General features: G+C 41.2%; 1 protein-coding gene across 3 annotated transcripts in view; it reads left to right on the forward strand.

Moving 5' to 3' along the window:
* LOC111156012 (zinc finger protein 827) overlaps nt 1–23137 on the forward strand; it is a 165729-nt gene that overhangs the window by 110316 nt on the left and 32276 nt on the right. The window lies entirely within an intron of this gene.

Consider the following 23137-nt stretch of genomic DNA (forward strand, 5'->3'; position numbering starts at 1 on the left):
TCTTAATCAGACTATCTGCATATATCCCTTTAATGCGCCTTTTTGCAATCTCAGCATCAGTACATAATTAATTTATTATCCGCTCTTCCTTTTTCATTTCTCCTTTCCAGGGTAGAGGGCAAGATGTGTTTGCTGTCCCCTTATCAGCAGCATGGCCAACCCTCAGGGCTGTGTGTGTGTTCTCAGAGTTATTATGAGATGAGAGAAAACCACCGCACTGTACCCCATACTCCTCACCAGTGTCTCCCCACCCCCACCCCCACGCCAACCCCGGTGCAGCAGCTGGGAAGCTTCCTGCTGTTGTAACTGTAGTTCCAGCCATGAGAGAATGTCAGAAGCTCTCCGTGGCCTCTCTACCCACTCACTTGTCCAGGAGAGTGTGGGAGACCAAGGCTACGAGTTCAGGAGAAGCTCACAGCAGGGCTATTGGCCAGGAACCCCTGCGAGAATAAAGTCTAAGTGTCCTTCACACACCCAAGGAGCCTGGTGTCACCGATGGCTGGAGATCTGAGTATTTTGCAATTCGGAAAGAGCCAAGTAGCCTCTTATGAAATATTGGCTTGGGGGTATCACAGGTCACTGGAAATGGTTTGTGACAAACAGTGGGGGGAAAGGCAACTCTGTCACCTTTTAGTCTTGTGATGACAGATCCATTTCTTCTCATCCCCAAAGAGTCCAGATACCTACGCGCTTTTTAGCTTTGCAGGACTTTTCTATTCAAACACCATAAAGAACGTGCTTACACAAAAACACATTACATAATATCTGGTTCTAGAGGTGGAAAGAAATTTTGCTTAGTTGATGTCTTCATTCTCAAACAGGGGCTCTTTGAACTACTGTTTACTTCCCACAGTGTCATTTTGAATAGCCATCTTCCTGGTCCCCAAATTATCACCCTGCTGTTAAGGTGATGGATTGTGACTTTCTAACGTCATAATATCTGCCTCGGAACTGCCGTCAGAGTGCTGTGACCCATACAGCCAGCATCCCGTGATGTATATGCAAGCCCTGGTTGCTGCCTTAATGTTTGGCTTGGCTATATTTTAAGAAGGGTTTATTGGTCAAGTTACAAGCCGACCTCAAAGAGCGGTATCAGTGTGTGTTTAATTGCGTCTAGAGGGGGTTTCTGGGGTTTGCTTGACAGATGCATTACAGATTAGATAAACTCACACTTAAAAAGCTAACTTTTATTTTGGGTGAGAAGTTAGCGTAACTGGGATTTTCGAAATGTAAATCTACTTTTCTGAGAGATAATCACTCTATACTTCAAAAAGCCTTCAGGCAGAGGACAAGCAAAATGACTCTATTCATATTTTGCTAAAACTGACAACTGAAAAGGGACTTTAAAAAAAAAAAAACAAGGTGAAAATGCTTTAGAAATGGAATCAAAATTAGAATTAAAAAGGACAAGGACAACCATGTAATCACAAAGCTTTCATAATCTGAACACATGTTTTGTAAGGAAAAGCCTCAATAATTTGGGCTAGTTATGGAGAAGACCAATCTGAATTAACAAAAGAACATAGTAGGGAGACTTTTCAAGAAAACGTCTCTTTCAAGTCTGGATAGCACTAAATAGCCAGTGCATTCCTACTGCAGCTCTCCAGTCCCTTACCCACAACTCTGAAATCCAAAAAGCTCTTCCAACCACAATTTTTTAAATAAGTGACTTGGTGGCAAAACCTAATGGGAGACTAATTATAGCCCATATGTACCGCCAACGGTGGAATGCATCCATTTTGTTACAGAAATATCAACGTGCTTGATTATGAAGGCCCACTGGAGTGTTATGTAAAATATGTCTTGGGCACCGTATTAGAGTTCTGCAATAAGGAAAAGAATGAATCCCCAAATACATCAGAGCCCAGGGGTCTCAGATAGAGACTGTGGACCTACAGTTATTCCAGGACTCTGCTAAATGCCATGCTGGAAATAAAGAAATTAAAGCTACAGTTGAAGATCTTAAGGTTTGAAGGTATAAGAGTCACGGATTCTTATAGAAAATTCCAGAAGACTTAGTGGGCAGCAGACTGCTAAATCAGTGGAGATGTGGCCAGCAAGAAGAATCCAGTGGGGATGTTCTCACACTAAGGCGGTGTTATTCACAAGGGCATGCGTTAAAGAGAAAAGGAAGAGGTGGGTAGGAGTTCGCTGGTTTGAGAGACTGGTTAGCTTTGCAAGAAGCACATTCAGTTAGGGAGGAATAGTGCCTGTGCAGCAACAGGGAAGCCAGGAAGGAGACAGGTAGTGACTAGGCAGAAAATAACGTGTTGTTAGTGTGTAAATAAACGCCTGAGTGTCCTTAGAAATCTTCTCTCCAGTAGTTTAAACATTATCGTTAAAATATTATTTCTGTTCTTTATTTACTTAGCAAACTTCTTCTTTGAAGAGCTAACGCAAAGACAAATATAAGCCCAAGGAATTGTCTCAAATTCCCAATGAGGAGAGACCATAATTAATGAAGTTTAACATGCCTGGTTCCAATCTAAGAAGTACCTTGCAAATGCTGAAGACCCGTAGCATTAATTAGCAGTATATATTGGTATATGTTTATAGACCCTCTGTCAATGGGAATGAGACGCTCTTCTAAACACCTGTGGAGTCGGACCGTGGGGCAGAGGAGGTGCTCCACATGAGGGCACCATGGAGGGCCCCACGGCTCCGGACCAGAGGGGTCCCTCCAGCACTTTGCGATTGTGTCTCAGGCCTGAGGAGAAGGAAGCAAGCGGTATGGGAGATAGCAAAGTGGGGAGAGGTGGGTAGGACTGTGGACTGTGAAGAAATCGAGAATAGCACAGTTAACTAGGCATTTGCCTTTGGCAGATGGTATCTGAGACACACAGCTGCCACCGTCCCAGAGAAACAGAATAAACACAGAGCTTCACGGTGTCCTGGCCTTCCTTGCTGCCACTATTTCTAGACTGACTTTCCTGAGAACCAGAGAATGTTCACGTGCCAAGATCTAACATTTTTACTTGCTGTGAATGTCTTGGACAGAGGTGATACCAGGGATCCTTAATAAAATGATGAGTTCAAAGCTGCTGTCCCCTTCTGCTGGAGGGATGGGGGGACCAGATATCCTGGAAGCCATGAATAGATGACGGGGCATACTCTGGGTGGTGATGTTGCTGATGGTGATTTTACTGAAGAAATGAAAGCGCTTTCCCTTTCCTTTTACAGAAGAAATGAAATGATGGCAATTATAGGCCGTGTATAATCTAAGGTTCTTTGTCTAATCTGTAGTGGTCTCACTTTGTGGAAGATTTGCATTCAGAGAGGAAAGAGCGCGGGGTCAGCTGTTTCTCCGGGTGCCACGGGCTGCTCTGGATGAGGAGTAGAGATGTAGGACCGTGAGACCTGCGGCCATTCGCCATTAGCCAGGCGTCCTTCCGGAAGCAAAGGCTCTGGAGAGGAGAACTTCTGTCTCAGTACCCCTTTCAGACAATGCGGAGCTTCCATTCTGTTTTATTATGATTTTGAAGGCACAGTATGTTTGCTCTGTATTAAGCCAAAAAACAAAAACACAAGCAGAGCGGGTGTGAAGGGAAATGTGGGTCTCTGTGGAATTCTCTCTCAGAGTTTGGAGCCACGCATGCTTCTGTTGGATATTTCAGAGAGAGAACTTCACAATGCAAAACGTACCAACAATCACATGTGCCCACCCCCACCCTCATTATTTGCCAGCACCCCGAAAAAGAAAATGGCACCTTTTGTTGTCATTGTGGTTTAGAACAGGGAAACAAGATGTAAAGAACATGGGGAAGGTCAAGTCCCTTCTAGAACTTGCTCTGTCCATCAGGATCTGCTGTTAAGTTAGAAAGACTGGTTTGGAGTGGCCAGCCTTGTCACCAGGCCAATTCTTGATTTATTTTCCTCCCTCTGTTCTGCCCATCAATCTGATACAAGGGGTCGCATCTCATGTACTTGGCTGAGATCTAGATAAAGCATGTCTGGTGCTAAGTGGCCCCCGCAGCCCCGCCCCCGTCCCTGGAGCCGACCGTCAGCCAACCCTGCTACTAGGCGGATAGGGATGACCTCTTTCAGACTGCTCCCTAGGAAGGTATGCCAGTCACCTTCCTTTATGTTTAACCCTTACCAGCTCAGAGAGAGAGACGGACAGACAGAGCTGTCCTGGATTATAGCAAAGTGTTTTCTTTAATCCTTTTTCAAATACAGCACATTCTTTTTAAATTCAGAATAAGTCACAAATAAGCAATAGAACATTGAGTGTTGTTGGTGTCCACAGTGTTGTAGCTTAAGCTCCTTTTTGATTCCACAAATTCCTTGTGTATGGGGAAGGAAGCTAATATGGTCCACTAACATGCAGCTTTTTTTTTTTTCCCGATAAATACAGCATAGTACTTGAAATGTATTTCCTCTTCCTTATGATTTTCTTAGTAACATTTTCTTTTCTCTAGCTGACTATTCTAAGAATACAGTATACAGGGGCACCTGGGTGGCTCAGTCACTTAACCGTCTGCTCTCAGCTTAGTTCATGATCCTCGGGTCCTGGGATCCAGTCCCGCACTGGGCTCCCTGCTCAGAGGGGATCCTGCTTTTCCCCCTCCTGCTGCCTGCTCTCCCTGCTTGTGCTCTCAATCTCTGTCTGTCAAATAAAAAAATAAAATCTCAAAAAAAAAAAAAATACAATACATACGACATACAAACTATGTGCTGATTGACTCTTTACATTATTGGTGAGGCTACAAGTCCACAGGGCGATATTAGTAGTTCAGTTTTGGGGGAGTCAGAAGTTATATGCAGATTTTCAACTGCATAGGGTCAACACCCCTAACCACCCCCCATGTTGTTTGAAGGGTCAGATGTAGTTATTAGGGCACAAGACCTATGTCATCCCATTTAATTCTGAAAACAACTCGTTGAGACATGGGAACTATGCTTCCTTTACAAATGAGGTTCAGAGAGATTTAATAATTTTTCCCCCGTTTTATTGAGATGTGATTTACATGTAAGATTCCATTAAAGGTATACAACATAACAATAACATATAATTTGGTATATGTATATTGTAAAATGATTACCACACTAAGTTTAGGTAATACCCATCACCATACATAGTTACAAGTTTTTTTTTTTCACGATGAGAACTTTTTAAGATCTACTCTCACAGCAACTTAAAAATTAGCATATCGTTAACTATAGTCACCAGGCCATACGTTACATCCCCATGACTTATTTGTCTTGTCACCGGAAGTTTGTACCTTTTGCAGGGAGAGTTAATAGCTTGTACAAAGGCATGCCATTGGTGAGAGACAGGCAGCACTGGAACTCAAACTCAGAACTGCACAATACATTCTCTTTCTGCCCCGTCATCGCCGCCCACTAAGTCAGGTGTGGTGACACTGGTAGTGAGCCAAGGGAACGTGTCTCTGCAGTGTTTGCTCCCACATACCCACACTTGGCATTTGAAGTCTCCCTGACAGATTGCCCTCTTTTAGCCAGGAATAAAAAGTAGTCCTCTTAGTAAGATATTTCAAAGAAGTTACAAGATAAGAATATACTGTTTATTCATGTAATTCTAATTTTGTCCTCTTCTCTTCCATTCCTTTCTTTTCTTTCTTCCTTTAATACTTAGATATCAGATACTCATCATCTCTTAAAATGTTTCTTTCAGTTAAGACAATTAAAGAAAGAGTTCGTGTTTATTTTCAGTAATTTTTTTTAAAGATTTTATTTACTTATTTGACAGACAGAGATCTCAAGTAGGCAGAGAGGCAGGCAGAGAGAGAGGAGGAAGCAGGTTCTCCGCAGAGCAGAAAGCCGGATGCGGGGCTCAATCCCAGGACCCCGGGGACCATGACCTGAGCCGAAGGCAGAGGTTTTAACCCACTGAGCCACCCAGGTGCCCCTCAGTAATTTTTAATAGATTGTCTGAGCCATAGACATCGTTTCAGGAAACTCTAAAAACCTGTGATGAGATAAAACATGGAACGCTAAAGGTAGTGGGGATCTGGTCAGCAGTGCAGAAGAAAAAGTTCTAGACTGGGAATCAGGAGAATCCGGGTGTAATTCTAGCCCAGTTTCCAGTAGGGAGAAAATAGAAGGCTTCCAAGACTTCTTCCATATCCCCTCTTTTTCAGAAACTCTGCCATTTGGAACTTCAGCCCAGGGGCCTTTATTTTTTTGTAGGGCCCAAACTAGAATGCTGGAACCGGGGGAAAACAGAGTCTGTACTCCTGAAATTCCACCACCCCCGCTAAGAGTTGGGGAAGGACATTCACCATAAGTAATTTAGCACCGGGGTGGTAGTGGGTGGGAAGGGGCTTAAGAAGGGTTTCTAGGAAGCAGACAGAGAGATCTGCTTCTCTGACTGGCTGCCGATGGCATGCTATATAATTTTGTGAAAATTCACCCAGCCGTGTACCATGACAGTGTTTCTGCGTTCCTTAGGGCTAATTGGCTTATTCACAAATAGGGGGATCTAGATGCCAAGCAGTCACCTCCAAGGCATGAATCTCAGTGCACGTCCACTTCAGAGACTACGACAGTGTTACAAGGACAGCAGTCTTTCAATTACCCACCTTTTAGTCTGCAGGAACATTTCCATTTGTAGCACCAACTTACTGCCCCGCACCCAGTGACATGGAGGCCGATAGACCTGATTCCTGTTGTGTTTCAGATTGGAAAGCTATTCTGTACTGCTGATAGCGTTAATTTGATGTCCTTGCCGTAGATGAGCTGTAGTCTGTCCAGCTGTTTGCCAGAGGGGGCACGTTTATCATTGTGCTGGATCTTCCTGATCCAGATGATGTTATTTGAGGCTCAAAAAGATGTGCTCACAGCTGGCCCCATCTGTCCCTCGCCAGCCCACTTCGGTCTTAGAGCACGGGCGAGTTCCAGAAGAGAGCTGTTGACTCTGTTCAAAACTCCTTGTAGAGAAAGTGCTTGTATCAGGCCCGGTCAACTTGGTGTCCAAGTTAGCCCTGCTCAAAACTGTCAGTACTGGAGTTCTCTGCAGACCCAGAGCGGGGGGTTCACACGCTGAAGTTCACACGCTGAAGTTCACACACCTTTTTTAAGGGTGGTAAGCTTTGCCAAGGGGGAACTTGTGTCCAGTTGGGATGCCTCCCTTGAGCTCTCTATAAAGAGCCACGAAGGCGGCTGGAGCGGGGAGACAAAGAAACCCAACTGTGATTGTTTGGCTAAGCCTCTTTATCTCTGCCCAGATGGCACAGGGGTTGAATCGCTTGGTACTGAAGATAATCATTAACAGTTTCATGTTTGTTCTTTGTGGGGAATGTAACAGCCAAAAGCTGGGTCCTCTTTGGCCCCGACCCAGTGTCCTCCTGTGAGCACAGCGAATGTGTACATGCTCACATAAAATTCTCTGCGTACCGTTTACAAGGCCTCAGCGAGGCTATGGTCATGATTTCACTTTCGCAAAGACTATTGAGGTGGCTTGAGAATGAATAAAAGGCCAAATTCTCAAGTATGGGTAAGGGATGATGAAGAGTATTTGTTTGAAAATTGGAATGTGGTAACCTCTGGCTTCAGTTTGGGACTGGCTAATTCAATCTACAAGGCCTTTTCTGTATATACAATATGTTCTTCCATTCCTTTGCTATCAAAAATACATATTCTCATTTCATGCAATTTCTTCTTTGTGTTTATTCCCTTTCAGGGCAGCAACTGCCCTCCGGTAACCAGGGTAGAAAAAAAAGAAAAGTCATTGCAAACTAGACCATCTATTTTCATTTAAACAAACTCATTCTGGATTCCCATCTGTAGGCCAAATGAGTGCTTTTCCCATGGTAAGAAAGAGCCCCGTAGCATGCCACAGCCCTTTCTTGATGTTGTTATAGGAAGGACAGTCAGGGGCTTCATTTTTTTGGCTGCTCTCCCTCGTGCAGCATCTTTCCTTTTCGGTGTACTGATCAATTCTGTTCTCAGTGTATCATCCAGAAAAGAAAAGGGAACTAGAAGCACAAAAGTATGGGCAGTCTTTGAATACGCTTAATGATATTTGGTTCCCTGTATACCATCTGCTGGCGTTCTATGGAGATAACCCATGCAGAAGTCCCTCAAGCTCTTCCAATTCAGCAGGTCCCAAACTAAGCATAGTATTTCCCCCACCATCCCCTGTCCCTTCCAGAACTAATTAATTAATCGATAGATCATTTGATTAAAGCCCCCCTCCCTCTCCTCTTCTCCTGTTTCCTGTCTTAGTGGATCGCATCATCATCGTCCCCCACCTGACACAAACCTTAAGGTTGGACATGATTTGTTTGGGTTTCCTTAGATGCAGATCCTGAGACAAAGATTTGAGTGCATATAGTTTTTTAGGAAGTGACACAGGAAACACCGGGAGGCGAATGGGAAAGCGAGCAAGGAAAAGAAGGCAGCCAGTAAAGGGAATGTCATCAAACAGGTCACTAGCTGCAAGCAGCTGGGGGTGAATTTCACTGGGGAGTTCCGGGAGGCAGTGGAGGTGCACACCTCAGATTTTCCTACCCGAGAGGTCAGAGAGCTGGGACATTTATGCGGTCAGCCATCGATCCGTTAAACCTGCTCTCAAGAGTCAATTCCCCAAAACTCTGGTCTCCTGCATGGGTGGGCAAAGCGGGCTTCAGTGGCCAGAGAAAGCCCTTGGGACCAATACACAGGTGCTGGCAGTGGAAAGGCAGGAAATAAAGGAGTAAAGGCCGGGTGACCACTGAAGACCAGTGAGGGTGACGCATTCACTGCCTGTCTTTCATGATTCCCTCTTCCTCCCCCTCCACTTCTGCTCAGTTACCTTTCCTCCTGTGCTGATTCTCCACCCCCCTCCCAGCTCTCTCCTAAATGCATTCTTTTCTTTCAGTTCCAACTGCCAGTGACTTCATTCAAGCCTCCATCGTTGGTCCCCTGGAATAAACAACAGCCCCTGGCAGGTCTGTCCAGGTCCAAGGTCACCCCCACCAGGCCCTTCTCTCTATCCTGCAGTCATAGCCTTCCTAAAGGCTGATCTCATCATATCACCCTTGGCCCTGCTGGCTTCCCATTGCCCTCTGGATAAAGTCTAAACTTTGCACATGCGCTCTCTTATACACTACCTGATTGGTTTGGGGTGTTGTTGTTGTTTGGTTTTTGTTTTGTTTTGTTTTGAGCAGTCTGTGTTTTCTTTGGAAATCGTTCCCTGCCACTCCAAAACTGGGTTAGCCACCACTTTCTTTGAGGTCCTTGGATATTCAGAATTCTCTGTTTATTCATCACCTTCTTGATTAACTGGAAGCCCTTTGGTGGGCATAAACAGTCTTATTGATCATTCTATCTCCCAGAAGCTAGCGCCTAATAGAGTTGCTCATCAAATCTTGGGACAAAAACATATTGTTGAAAACCATGTTGTTTGTAAGTACTAGTGTTAAACGTTCTAACGAGGGATCTAATAAGGCTTTGATTATAACACAGATCTGTTTTTGACTACAGATAAAAATGGATCCCTTTATAAATATAAGATGTGTAGTAAAACCCTTTCCAAATATAGCTGGTCTCTCAATCTGATGGGAGTAGCCCACCACCATGATGTAACTCTCTTTTTTAGAATTAAATGGTTTAGCTGGACAAAAGAAAGATTGCTGGGATGTTGTGTTCATTTTTTTTTTTTCACCTTAGATATAGATCTAACTGCCAACCACCAAAGAAACTCTAGGGCAGCACTTCCAAAGGCAAAGAGTAGAAAATGGAAGTACAAGTAAAGTTTCGATGGTTTGATGTGAAAGGCCGGTAGCCGAATTACTGTTATTATTACACAGATTTTCACATGTAATAATAAACTTCCCAGGCACAAAATCCCCTAGGTCATTAATCTCATACTAAAAAGCTTGGAATTATTTCATACAGGATTTTTTCCCATCCCCATGAGCCAACTGCTTTATCAAATGAGATTCTCTTAATGTAAATTATTTTATTAAAAGACATTGTTGTATTTTGATCCAAATAAGGCAAAAGTTCACATAGGCGTATCTCATACAGAAGAGGGGACACCTGGGTGGCTCAGTTGGTTAGGCAACTTCCGCTCAGGTCATGATCCCAGAGTCCTGGGATTGAGCCCCGTGTCGGGCTCTCTGCTCAGTGGGGAGTCTTCTCCTTCTCCTTCTTCTCCTTCCCCCACCCCCAGTCATGCACACACACACTCTCTCTCTCTCAAATAAATGAATAAAATCTTGAAAAAAAATACTAAAGAGAAACTTTGTGTGAGAGAGATTTGAATTCAGGCCTGAATCTCCCCGGAAATGAAAACATCTTTTTTTCCCCCCTTTCAAATCATTAAAAAATTATACGACTTTTCCTCTTGTTTGGGAAACATGTTCCACAAATCTTCTGACACTTCCTCAGTCACTTCTTACGCGTGAAAGAAAAGCCGTTTTCTACAGCTCTAAAGCTATACAGCTCCCTCGTCTTACACCTCTCCCCTTGCCTCTCAAGAGACAACAGAATTGGCCCTACTAGAGCTGGAAATGAACTCACATGCATAGCCGTTCTTGCCCTCAGCTACCTGTGCTCTCAGTGCTTCTGCGTTCTATCTCATCTCAATCTTTTCTATCCCCTTTTTCTATTGTGAGCCATTGTGGGGCTTACTTGTGGCAAGACTTCCACTAAATACTCTATTAAACATGCGAATAAGAAATGAGTTCTCTAAGTTACAGAGAAATACAATGCTCCGTGTTATTTTGTGAGCTTTGAACCCGATGTCCCATTCTAGGAATTTAATCTACAAATAGACTTGAACAAGTAACACTAAAGTATATGGACAAGGACGTAAGGTATATGGACAGAGATGTGCTTTGCTGCATAGAGATTTACAACAAATTCAATGTCCATAGGTAGGGAGTGGATGAAATGAGCCATGGGACATTGCATGGAAAACTCCACAGTCATTAAAAAAGGATGAAGGAAATCTGTAGGATTTTATTTAAAAAGATGTCCAAGAGATAATGTTAGATTTACAAAACAAACACAGAAAAAACTGGCTACAGACAGCATATGTAACATGATCCCATTTGTGTTAAAAAAAGAAAAGGCGATGCCTTTATGTGCACATAATACGCTTGTATGTGCATAGATAATTTCTTAACAGATAAACTGTTAACAGTTATTACCACCGAAGAGTGAAAAGGACCTGGACTGGGAGGAGAGGGTTAGTAAGGAATAGTTATTTTTTATTTTTCAGTTTATATCCTTTGTTCTATTTTTCTTACCATTAATTTGCATTACCTTTATAGCTTCTCAAAATTAAAAAAAAAAGTATGTGTTCAAATCACTTTTCTTTCTTAGACTCTGTCATTTATACATATGATGATTAGAAGCCTTAATGAATAATCGGTAAATTAAATGAACTACTAAAAATATAGACAAAGCAGTGATTTGTCTTAGCCATCTTCCTTCAGTGAGCAACCCAAGCTGGAAGCCAGTTAAATAACTGTTTCATACAGTTCATGGGAGTATAAAGCAGGTTATGAATCCCCTTGAATGGTATGATCTCATTGTTTATAAATATGTGTGCATACAGGAAAAAAATCAGGAGGGATAGATGTAGAAATATTAACTGCTGTCTCCATTTACTTGGGATTTCAAGTGATTTTTACTTGTATTTTATGGACCTCCATTTCACAATAAGCATATATTAATTTTTATAATCAGAAAACACCAATAAGCTCCCTTCATTTTGAACAAAGGAGAAATTACCTTGTATATTCTGGTGCTGAATGCTTGACACCAGATCTTTCCGGAAGTTTCTGTCAGGAGGCTATGGCTGGAGCTTTGAACAAGGAGATCAATTTCCACAGAACCACAATTTAAATGTGAGCCCAGAAAAAATGGTAGACTTAGCTAAAAGCAACAAACGTGAATGGAAATATTTTCAGCTACACGGGATGAAAATGTCAGGGAAAAAAACCTTGTAAGAGGTGTTTGGAAAGAAGAGCCCCATCTTAAGATACCAAAGTACCTCAGACTAAGGCATACTGTTTTCATGCCTTGTGTTCATTGGCACCTACTACCTTCACGATTTCCCCATCTTTGTTACACGCACCCTCGGGTACTTTTTCCCATCCAGGCTTCCCAGTCAAAGTGACTCATCCATCTGTATCATCTAGTTCCTGCCTTAAGTATCCAGGAATGAGTCACTCAATCAGTTGCTTCTCTTTTAACTTGAATGGAATTAGGCTCAGGGACATTCGATTGAAAGATTCATGAATGGGTGGGTCCCGGGAAAGGCATTGGTGAGGTTATCTGGGAAATCAGCCGTATTATAGAGATGAGAAAAAGGCTGGGGAAACAGAGTAATTAGGGAGTCAGATAGCCCAAAGGGAAAACTAGTTACAAAAAAAGGTTAGGTCCAAACTCTGGCTGTCAGTCTTTGCTAGAGTATGGCAGCAAGAATTAATTGGTTGTATGGATTTTAGGTAACTATTTTGTCTTTCAGACAAAATGACTCATACCAATTATTTTCTTGCTCACTAATTTTGTAAGTACTGTGTAGGTACTTGCCAAAAGGAAAGCAGGGGAAAATTTTACTCAGGAAAAAAAAAAATGTGTACTTTTGCAAATGCTTTTAACATGTAGGCATGCTTTCGGTATGTGAAAGTTATTTTTGACACTATTTTTGGCCAAATTGGTTTTCATTTTTATGAAAAATGTTAATTTTTAAAGCACTCCGGTCTATCTCCCAACTGTTACTTTTATCACTCGAAAATGTGGTATTTTAAAAATATCATCACTGGTGTCATACTAAGACTTGCCTTGAATTACATGCCTTTCATAGTAATTAATGTTTTTTTTTTTAAGGCATTTGGACATGAAAAAGGAATAAAAATGAAAGTTCACCAAAATGTTCATAGCAGTTGTCTTTGAGTGGTGATGGATCTGTGGTTGTGTTTCTTTCTTTCTTTTTTTTTCCCCCCATTTGTCTCTGTTCTTCTCATTTTCTATCATGACCACAGAACACTTTCATAAAGAAAGAAAACTAATTTATTAGAGGGAGTAAGGTGTTAAGGAGCAGAGATACGGTTCACCATGCTTTAAGTTACATAATAATAATTATTATGGTCACGCAAGATGGGTCTCTGTCCAGGGATCCTAAACATCTTGTGTTACCATGAACAAATGTTGGCAGAGTCATTTCCCAAAATTTTCTGTTAAATATCCTGCAAGTTACTAACAAAGAGCTGTGAAACCCTCGTGGGAAATACAAATAGGACCAGACTCATTTAAATACATATTTCAGTTTGGGTCCTTACTCAGCTCACTTGGGGAATGGTTGAAGCTTCAGGGTGGTTCCTTATTTTGAACCTTACAAGGGAGATCGATGAATTAAATTTACCTTAGGGACCTGCTGTTAGAGAAGCACTGAACACCATCTTATTTAACTTGGTCATGGAAATAGTGTTTCCGGGAACAATCCGCTGTACGATTGCGTTGCACCACTGGTCTTATGAATGTTATTCATTCTGGTATAATTAATAAAAGGATAACTGCTCTGGAGGATATTTTATGTAGTTCTATTAAAAAAAAAATTCACATTTTTGTTGCATCTTTTTAGTTTCCTAATAGAAGAGGTCAGTTACAGGGATGCTCTCAGTGACTACAGACAGGTTCACTGACTCTCCCCTTCGATTGTTTGCATTCTACTCCTTCAGGGTTGGGGGACACTGAGATGTTATGAGGATTAAGTATAAAAGGATCTAAGTTGGGGGCATCCGAGGGCTCAGTCAGTTAAGCATCTGACTCTTGATCTCGGCTCAGGTCTTGATCTCAGGGTCATGAGTTCAGTCCCCTGCATGGAGCCTACTTTAAAAAAAATAAAATAACAGTAATAAAAATAAAAATAAAAGGATCTCAGCATCATTAAATATCTGATGAACAGTGTGAGAAGCCGTGATGAGGTGTATTTACCACTGGGATGAAAAGAACATTCATTCATTCATCCCACAAATACTTGCTGAGCGGCTATTATACACCAGGTAGCAGTGAACAAAATGAAGTCTCTGTCCTTACAGAGTTTACACTGGAGGGAGCGAGGCAGACAATAAACAGCTAATTATACAGACTGTATGTGATATGTACACACATATATAATAACATCCTAAAAACATGTTATATATATTTGTATGTAATATCTAATTACATCATGGGCAAACTAAGCAAGTGGGGACTGGGGGGTCAGGGGTGACTGAGGTAAGGTGGTGGAGAAAGCCAAGAGAGAGAAAAGGTATCGAGTAGATATCTGGAGCCAGTCTTGCCCCACCATACTGTGGGGTAGAGCGTTCTGGGCAAAGGGAGGAGTAACTACAAGGCCCGAGGTGTTTGGCTGAAGAAGTAATGGCCAGAATAGCGTTGAGGCCGGAGGGAAATAAAGAATAGCTTGTAGGGCTTTGTGGTGAAGAACGGGGCTTTGGGGTTTTACTGCAGCTATGCCAGAAACCAGTGGAATGTTTGGAGCAGAGAAATGGCATAATCTCACTTCCATTTTAAAAAGTTAATCTGACTCTTTCTTGTTTAATCTTTAAAGCCTGAATAAAGTCCCTAAAAGGCTTATTGGAAACAGAGAGGCCCTGCATAAAGATAAGAGAGGCAAAGAAAGTTGATTTAATTTGCTGAGTATTATTTTCGTAGTGGATGGGATCTGTGCATATCCCTTTATTTGTCTCATTTAATTTTTCTTCCTGTTAAGTTATTTTAAAAGAGATTATATTTTAACTGTGCTTAGTTAAAATTTTGATTTTCTTTTTCAGTTATTTAAACATGTCTATCTAGATATTTAACTGAATATTTATGGGAAAAGTGTACAAAATTCAACCCAATACAAAGGCTCAGAAGTTACAGAATTTAAGCTCAGAAATGTTTTAAAACAACAAGACAAACTCATCATTTAGAATTCATTGTAGAAAAGAGAATGCCTTCGTAAGAAAAGTGACTTTAGCCTCACACAAGAGTTGCTCCAGTATTATTTGTAAAGAGCTATGTCAGGGAACTATGAATTCGCCAATAAAACAGCAAATTACTCTAACAGATGCTTACAAAGCGTGCCTAGAGGCTATTGTATATGTGTGTTTTGCCAGTTCCGGCAATGAAGAGGTGATTTACAATCCTAAAACCACTAATGATGGCATTTTACAAATGTTATACCCAATTATATTGTGTACGACAATAAAATTCATTATTTACAACAGAATTCCTAAATATTTGTTACATACACGCGTTACTGACAATCAGAAAGACTTATTGGCCAGCACATACTATGAATCTTTTGGAGTCGGGGGTTTGCCTTTGCCCCATTCATGGAAAGAGTAGTGAATAAGGAATTCCTTTGCCTTCCATACTGAGAAAGACCATCCAGTACTAAATCGTCCAAAACCTAGTTACTAAGTTAGGATCGCCACCATCACTGATGGATTCAGGTTCAAGACAACCTTTGGGCCTACATGCCCCATCCCACTTATCACCAGTAATCCTCAGATGTTGAAATCCCTTTAAAAAATATTTTGTTATCCATAATATCTGAGGAAATGTACGTTCTCATAGTCTTTGCAAGACTTATATTATACAAATATATTTCTCAGCGGCTACATTTTAAAATCTTTTATAGACCTCTTAAGCATCCCGCTTCTCAGCCAAGCCATTCAGAAGCAGTTTGCTGAGACAGGGTGTGAGATAATACGTTTCAGTGATAAAATGTGTAGTCCACTCCTTGTTGGCAAGCTGTGAGGCTGACTACTTAGTACTGAGCTAGAGAGTGAATGTGAATTACAGTTTCCTCTGGGATGATGCAAGCTTCAGTATTCGCTGGGGTAAGGGGAGAGTGTGGAGAGACAAAACTTTATCAGTGGTCCAGCGATACCTATTTTCACTTGGGTGGGTATGTATTCATTTCCTTGTTGCATGTGAAAGCATGTTGGTCAAAATCTCTAAAAGGGCTTTGCAATTTAAAACAGCAGTTTCCACTTAAGAGATTGCATAGTTAAAAAAAAGAAGTTCTTAAGTCAACTAATTGTTCCCTAGCAAGGGTGGCCACTCTTCAGGGTATCACACTATGTATTAGAATAAGGTATAACAAAAAGAAATTAATTTAAGGAAAACTGCATCCATTTTGAGAAAGTGTATTTTTTTTTTTTTTTTGGTATGCATAAATAACCCAACCAGGATGTTCCTGTGTGCTTAGCAAACTGAATGCATTGAAGTCATTTTTGTTTTATTGGGGAACTGGGATAAACCTGCTGTTAGACCTTTGGGAAATCATTACTGGCTCAAGCTAATGATATTGCTGACTCTATTACATTCTTAGAGTCATGGGGAGTCATATACACTGATTCATAAGGAATCTTTTGATCAATTGGAAAAACCTCTCTGCTCAGAAGGAAGGCAGAGAAGATGTCTCACAGGTCAGATTGTGTGGTTGACATTCTAGAGATGATGATATTAACTCCTTCCAGATTACATCCATAACACTTTCCAAATCCTTTTGCAAACAGCTGGATTCCCACATGACTCTTGGTTTGTGCAAATGAGGAACTAGGAAGTGATTCTGATACACTGTTTGCTAGCAAAGAAGTGATTTTCTTACCCCCTTGCAGGTGGTAACAAGCTTGGGCCCCTCCCCCCCCTTTTTTTTAATTGCTGAGGTGCGTGGGATTAAAGAAATTGCTGGAAGAAAGAGTCGTAAATCTGCGCTAGGAAAAGGATAGTTGTTTTATGTATTTGTTTTAATAGAGTTGGACTCTTAAGAGACTTTATCATAATAAAGTAAGTGGAATGATGTACTGAGTTGGTATATCTTTCAAGTTTTTTTGACCAAAACCCAGAGTAAATGTCATGTTTATATGTAAGTATGTGTTTGTGTGTACTAAATGACAATGTAAAATATACAGAGAGCTTGTTGATAGATAAAGACAGATGAATGAAATAATCTTCACACATGTACCATATCTGATATTTTCTAATCTATCGAATTTTATTTTACCTTTTTTTTTTTTTAATTTGACAGAGAGAGAGAGATCAAAAGTAGGCAGAGTGAGAAGCAGAGAGAGAGGAAGGGAAGCAGGCTCCCTGCCCAGCAGAGAGCCCGATGTGGGGCTCGATCCCAGGACCCCGGGATCATGACCTGAGCCGAAGGCAGAGGCTTTAACCCACTGAGCCACCCAGGCGCCCCATTACCTTTTTTTTTTTTTTATGCTGGTTGACACCCCCTCAATTCATTTCATGATCTGCCAGTGGGTCACAACTGGACATTTGGACATCACTGGGCTAATGGATGGGATACCTGGAGTCTTTTCCCACCTTTGGGTTCCCTTCCGACAAATCCAAGAACTACCATCTTTGGTTTTGACTCAGCAGGCTGGTTTGTGCCCCGCACCTTTTGGATCCAGTTCCCATATGCATTGAAATAATTGGATCACTCTGGAACCAGACCTTTGAAGCTATGCCCTACTGTACTAAAAACAAAACAAAAGAAATCAAACCCTTTCCCAACATGCTCTGGTAATACTTGACTTTGTATCTAGGTAAGAAAGAGAAAGTAATGATGTTTTACATTTGAGTGAATTTCATTGAAGAACAAATGTCTCTGAATGGCTTTTCAAAATCTTAAAGTAATGCCAAAGTGAATTTAAGTGGGAGGAAAAAGATAGAAGGAATTTTTAAAGTTCTGCCTTTAATTGAACTATTAGGATCCTTGATACCTGAACTGGTCTTTGGTTTTGCACCTTCTTGGGTATAGGTAGCTATGATAATGCCCAGCCTTCATTCTTATTCAGTGTGTTAGATAAGGGATAAGTGTGTTGCCTTTAATTTTCATTTTTGGAAATAATCTCTTGCTCTGAATATCTCACCTTTCCTGCCATCCACACCTCCGTGAAGGCTAAAATGCTCAGATTGAAATAATGGAGGTTTTGGGTTGTGGAAATGATGGATTGCAGCAATGAGCTAAACTTTGAAAAGCATATGTAACACTCGAAGAGAAAAGAAGATACGGCTTGGATTCCACCCACTTCAGAAATCAGCAAAGAGAGAATGCTCTCAATTAAAACATAATGTCCTTTTCATCCCACCCTTGGGGCATTACTTCTGCTTTGTTGATGAAAATGAACATCAAATTGATTGGCTTCCCACACCCTGACAATCAGTAATTGTGCCAAAGGTGCTGGGGACCTTCCTGATGAGTGTAGTGATCCAAAAGAAATGCAGGGTGACAGCTTTTCCCCCACCTCACCCCCCGAGTTCCCTTTCAGGGCAGGTGACAGGCCTGACGTACCATTTCAGAGAACACTTCTTCCCCAACTCTTCCTAATAAAAGAGAGATTTTGAAGATACTCTTCGCTTTGAATGAGCAGATCCCATGGAACATAGAACAGTTCCATTCACTGAAATAGATTCAACACTAAGTATGGTGAGAGGTATCAGGGTAGAAGAACTTGACTGGTGGGGCTAAAAAAGCTTACATGTTTGAAAATACCTGCAACTCATTCTCACTTTTTACACGTATATAATATCTAAATGTCTGAAAAATACGGTGCTGGCAACATATAAAGGCTAAGAGGAACTGGAGGTTGAATAGAGCAGTGCTCTCAATTCTGAAGGGTCAGATTTTCTACTATCATTAGAGTTTCTATAAAAGAATTCTATTCATACACAGAGGGGTTTTTTTTTTTTTTTTTTTTACTTCACACAGTCAATTATTTTCATCTTAACCTTGGATAGAGGAAGTTGGACTAATAGTTAAATGTGCTTGAAATTATGCCTATGACTTTTTTACTACCCTGTGAATTTTCTTATTGAAAACTTGGTGAACTTCTTAATTTAAAAAATAAGAATCAGCTCATTCTCCTTGCCCCCGGTAATCACCAGGGCACCACTATCCTGGAAAAGTATATTAAGATTCTACCTGTCTGTATCCCTGCTAGAATTTAAATAGTCACCCACTCTGCTTTCCCAAAAGCTGCCGCCAGGGATACATGAAATGTAGGGTTCTCAACTTGGGGTGGGGGCGAGGAGGGGGGTGATTTTGCCTCCTAGAGGACATTTAGCAGGGTCTGTGATAGTTTTCATTGTCATGACTAAAGGGAGAGATGCCACTGGCCTCTGGCTGGTAGAAGCCAGCAGTGCTCCCACACATCCTACAATGCATGGAACAGACTCAACAACAAAGAATTAGCTGGTCCAAAATGTCAATAGTGCTGAGGTAGAAACTCTGCCTTAGGTGTTGGCAGATGTATACCAAGGGCATGTTGAAAGCTAAAACGCATAGACCAGCTATAGATGAATTAAACGATACCACTTCAATTGTGTGTAAACATGTATTTCTAGAATATTTTTCAAGTTTCTAAGCGACAGTTTGGTTATGTAATAGCTCTATTAACACTTGTGCTTGTTTCATAGTAAACAGTTGGCCAATTTTGACACTATTCTGGTAGAACAGTGGTCTGAAAAACAAGCATTAAACACGACAGAGTCTGGCTCCTGAATTATCATTAAAATCTCAGGAAACAGAGAACACACCCCTGATAGAGTGAGAGTCCTACATAGACCCCGTAAGCTACCTGAACATCCTTTAAATGATACAAGAAATTACATGCATTCCTTAGGAGAAAGTTTTGGCTGCAAAAAAAGGCCAGAATAACAGTGGCTTCAAATCAGTGGAAGTTTCTCTTTCTCTTATACAGCAGCCAGAGTATGAACTGTGGGGGGTTCCTCTGGTGGCTTTGGGCTGCTCAGGCTCCTTATGTCTTGTTCTGCCGTCCTTGATGCACGGTTTCCACCTCATGGTCCAGTACGACAGCGCCAGTGCCCACTACCCCATCTACATCCTAAATAGCAAGGAAGCAAGAAGGAAGTCGAGGGCATGACCCCCTCTGAAGGGCGAGATCAGGGGGCTGTGCCCATCTCTTGTGCTCATCCTCTTTTCCAGAACGTGGTTTCATGGCTACGATTACCAGGTAGGGAGACTGATAATGTTTTGTTATGGAGTCCCATGTCCAGCTAATACTCAGAGGTGCCTTTATTAAAGAAAGAAGAAACCCATGGGTGTTGGAGGACAGCAAGCTCTCTGTGCCTTAAATATCTTGTCTTAGGTTAATTCAAGGTCAAGGAACCAAAAGACCGCTTAATCATCTCAGATGGCCTTTGGTGAGGATAGAGGTCAGAGACTATGATGGCGTCTACCATGGTCTGTTTTTCATTTTGGTACATTAATCCTAAATCACATGAGAAGCGGCATTAGGACAGGAGATAAACCACCAGGGCTCAAATCTTAGCTCTGCCACTTGCTCGCTGAGTTGATTTTAAGCAAGTTTTCTTCCACTCCCTGTGCCTGGACTTGCTTCTTTTGTAAATTGCTAATAATGATAATATCTAACTCATAGGGTTATAATATGGATAACTGAAGTAAGACATGTAAATCACTCAGAACAGCCTTTAACATAGCACCTTAGACTAAGAGCTCTAAACATTATTATTATCATGGGCTTCCTGCACTTGACTGATTTCATATAGGCTGATTTGAGCCTTTATTTTTTTGAGCCTTATCTTATTAAGCACATATCTATTAACTTCATTTGGTTTTAAAATCTCAATAAATATGGGTTGCTTTGATCTAATTTTGAGTAGTAACCCTCACCCCCAATAAAGCATCAAAATGTGGGCTTTGACAAAACAAATGAATAAACCGACACACGAAAGGCAGTATCAGACCTATAAATATAGAGAACAAACAGTTGGTCGCTAGAGGAGAGGGAGAGAGGGGATGGGCAAAGTGGGTGAAGGGAAGTGGGAGATACAGGTTTCCAGTCATGGAATGAATAAGTCATGGGGACAAAAGGCCCAGCATAGAGAACATAATCAGTGGTATCGTAACAGCCTCGCATGGTGACAGATGGGAGCTACACTTGTGAGGTCCCGTTGGTCCTCACAACATGACTTAGAGTTGTGCAAACTCTATGTTATACACCTGAAACTAATGTAACATTCTATGCCCACTATCCTTTAATGAAAAAGGAAGTAGGATCTTATTTGAAATGAAGATAAAGCTAAACTAGGATTGATGTAGATTTGAGCTAACTCATGAACCAGTGGATTGCCAGCTTCTTACAGTGAAGCCACATCAGCAGACAAGCTAGTCAGTGTAGACAACTAATGCTCCAACTGCTTTGTCAATACATAATCTTGCCTGTTTGTTAATTTCTCAGCAGCTAGCAGAGATTTCTGCTTTGATCCAACAAAGTTCACTAAACTTGATAATTTTCTTTACTCCTCATAAAGGAATTCAAGAACTCACAGTAAAAACATGGAAGCTCAGAAGATCTACTAATGGTTGTAGCTGTCTTACTTTCTACACTATTTTATATTTCAACATTTTGTAGCAGATATCCTTCCCTGACATTGTCTCTTCAGCTCTAATAAGCAAATGACTAAAAGTAAGGATTAGAATAGCTTTAAAGCTGCAAACGTGTGTGTGTGTGTGTGTGTGTGTGTGTCAAAGAAAATTCTACACCGATGATAGTATAGTTTGGCCCGTAAGACATCCATGTTCATTGGTTCATTGTTAGGTCATTTCATACTTTTTCCTAGTGTAAACTCTGAAAGCAGGTTATTGTCTTACCACTATATAACGTGGTAGAAATGCAAATTGTACATATGGCTGCATTGAGGGCAGGATGTATTTTCTACAGGCCCTATACTCTGGGGTGAACGGGAAGTTAGTGCAAGCAGTCAAACTCCACTGCACAAACCTTTGTCTTGATTTTCTTCTCAAAGTCCCTTTGGTCCTCACAACATAAAACTTAGCAGGATGATTCTCTATCCACTTCATCTTAAATTCAGGGAAGAACGATGATGGTGACTCTGTAGCAATTATTATTCTACTGACAGAAAATGATCAAGAAAACAATTTCATTCAGTCATATGGAAATGAAAATTATTTAGACAGACCCATGCCAAAATATTTAGTAGGCTGGCTAGTAAGCACTCAGAAGTCATTTGGGTTTAACAACAGTACAATGAGAATTTTCAGAGAAATCATTTCCATTTCTACCACAAAAGCTTTGATCTCTTAAAACTCAACATATTATTGTATCAGCTGAAAAATTACTCATGACTTGAAGAGTAATTCAAGCAATTAATTGCTCTGAACAGAAAAAGAAGGGTTCCAACTCCTTTCCCCTTTCTTTTTAAAATAAATGAATACAGGAAACAAAGGCATAGAAGGAGCAGATGGAATGGAGACTAGTTGCCTTATGTTGGTGAACAAGCTCCCATGAAAGGCGACAAAGTCCATTTCCTGTAAGCCAGCATTTGTGAGTGTGGGGGCTGTAAGAAATCATCTCTGAAAAGTTTAGGGACTTCGCAAATCCTTCCTTGGCCAGCTTGAACAAAGCATAATACTCATGTGAGAGACCAGGTGAACAGTTGTTAACTTGATAGAAAGATAATCCTCTGGCTATTATTATAGAGGAGTAGTAGAGGGAGTGTCTGTAAAGGTCAGCATGAAGCTTTTGAAAATAATTTTATATAAAGCCAGAGAGTTTGCCTTTAAGAGCAAAATCTGTACTTACTCTGTTCTCTAGAGTCTCTTTTCTCTAACACAGAGACTCCTACTCTGACTTGGACCAAGTATCATTTGTATGTGGGAGACTCTTCAACACCTTAGTGTTTGTTTTGGAATATGAGATTATACTAGGATTCTATTGATTAGTCATCATTGCAAATGTAGTCCCCGGATTGTATAACTTGGGGATGTCTTTGGAAGGACACCCCCGGCATGTCCACTTCTAATCAACGTGTGTGGTTTGGTTCAGGATCTATGAAGAGGGGACAGCACCTACCATATAGGTTGTTTGGGAAAAGCAATGCTATAACTTACATCAGGTACTTTACCAGAGTGCCTGGTACATCATTAACTCTCTGTAGATTTTATTATTGGTGCTATTGCTGTATTTCCTGCAAAGGTGTTAAGAGGGTAAGTGGTGAGATGATTCCAAATCTTTAGGGTTGGTTGGAAATTCAGTTTGCAAATGAAGAAATAAAGGGTTCCGCCCACCCTTCTTCCCACCGCCAGGGCGCTGCTCCTGGCTCCTACCGCCCCCTCTTCCCTCCCCATCCTCCCCTTTCTCTGCCCCTCAACCAGTGTTACCAGTTTTCATGGCATCCT

Source organism: Enhydra lutris, unplaced genomic scaffold (assembly GCF_002288905.1).
Source record: "Enhydra lutris kenyoni isolate GAN:26980312 unplaced genomic scaffold, ASM228890v2 scaffoldscaffold3, whole genome shotgun sequence".
Taxonomy (NCBI): domain Eukaryota; kingdom Metazoa; phylum Chordata; class Mammalia; order Carnivora; family Mustelidae; genus Enhydra; species Enhydra lutris.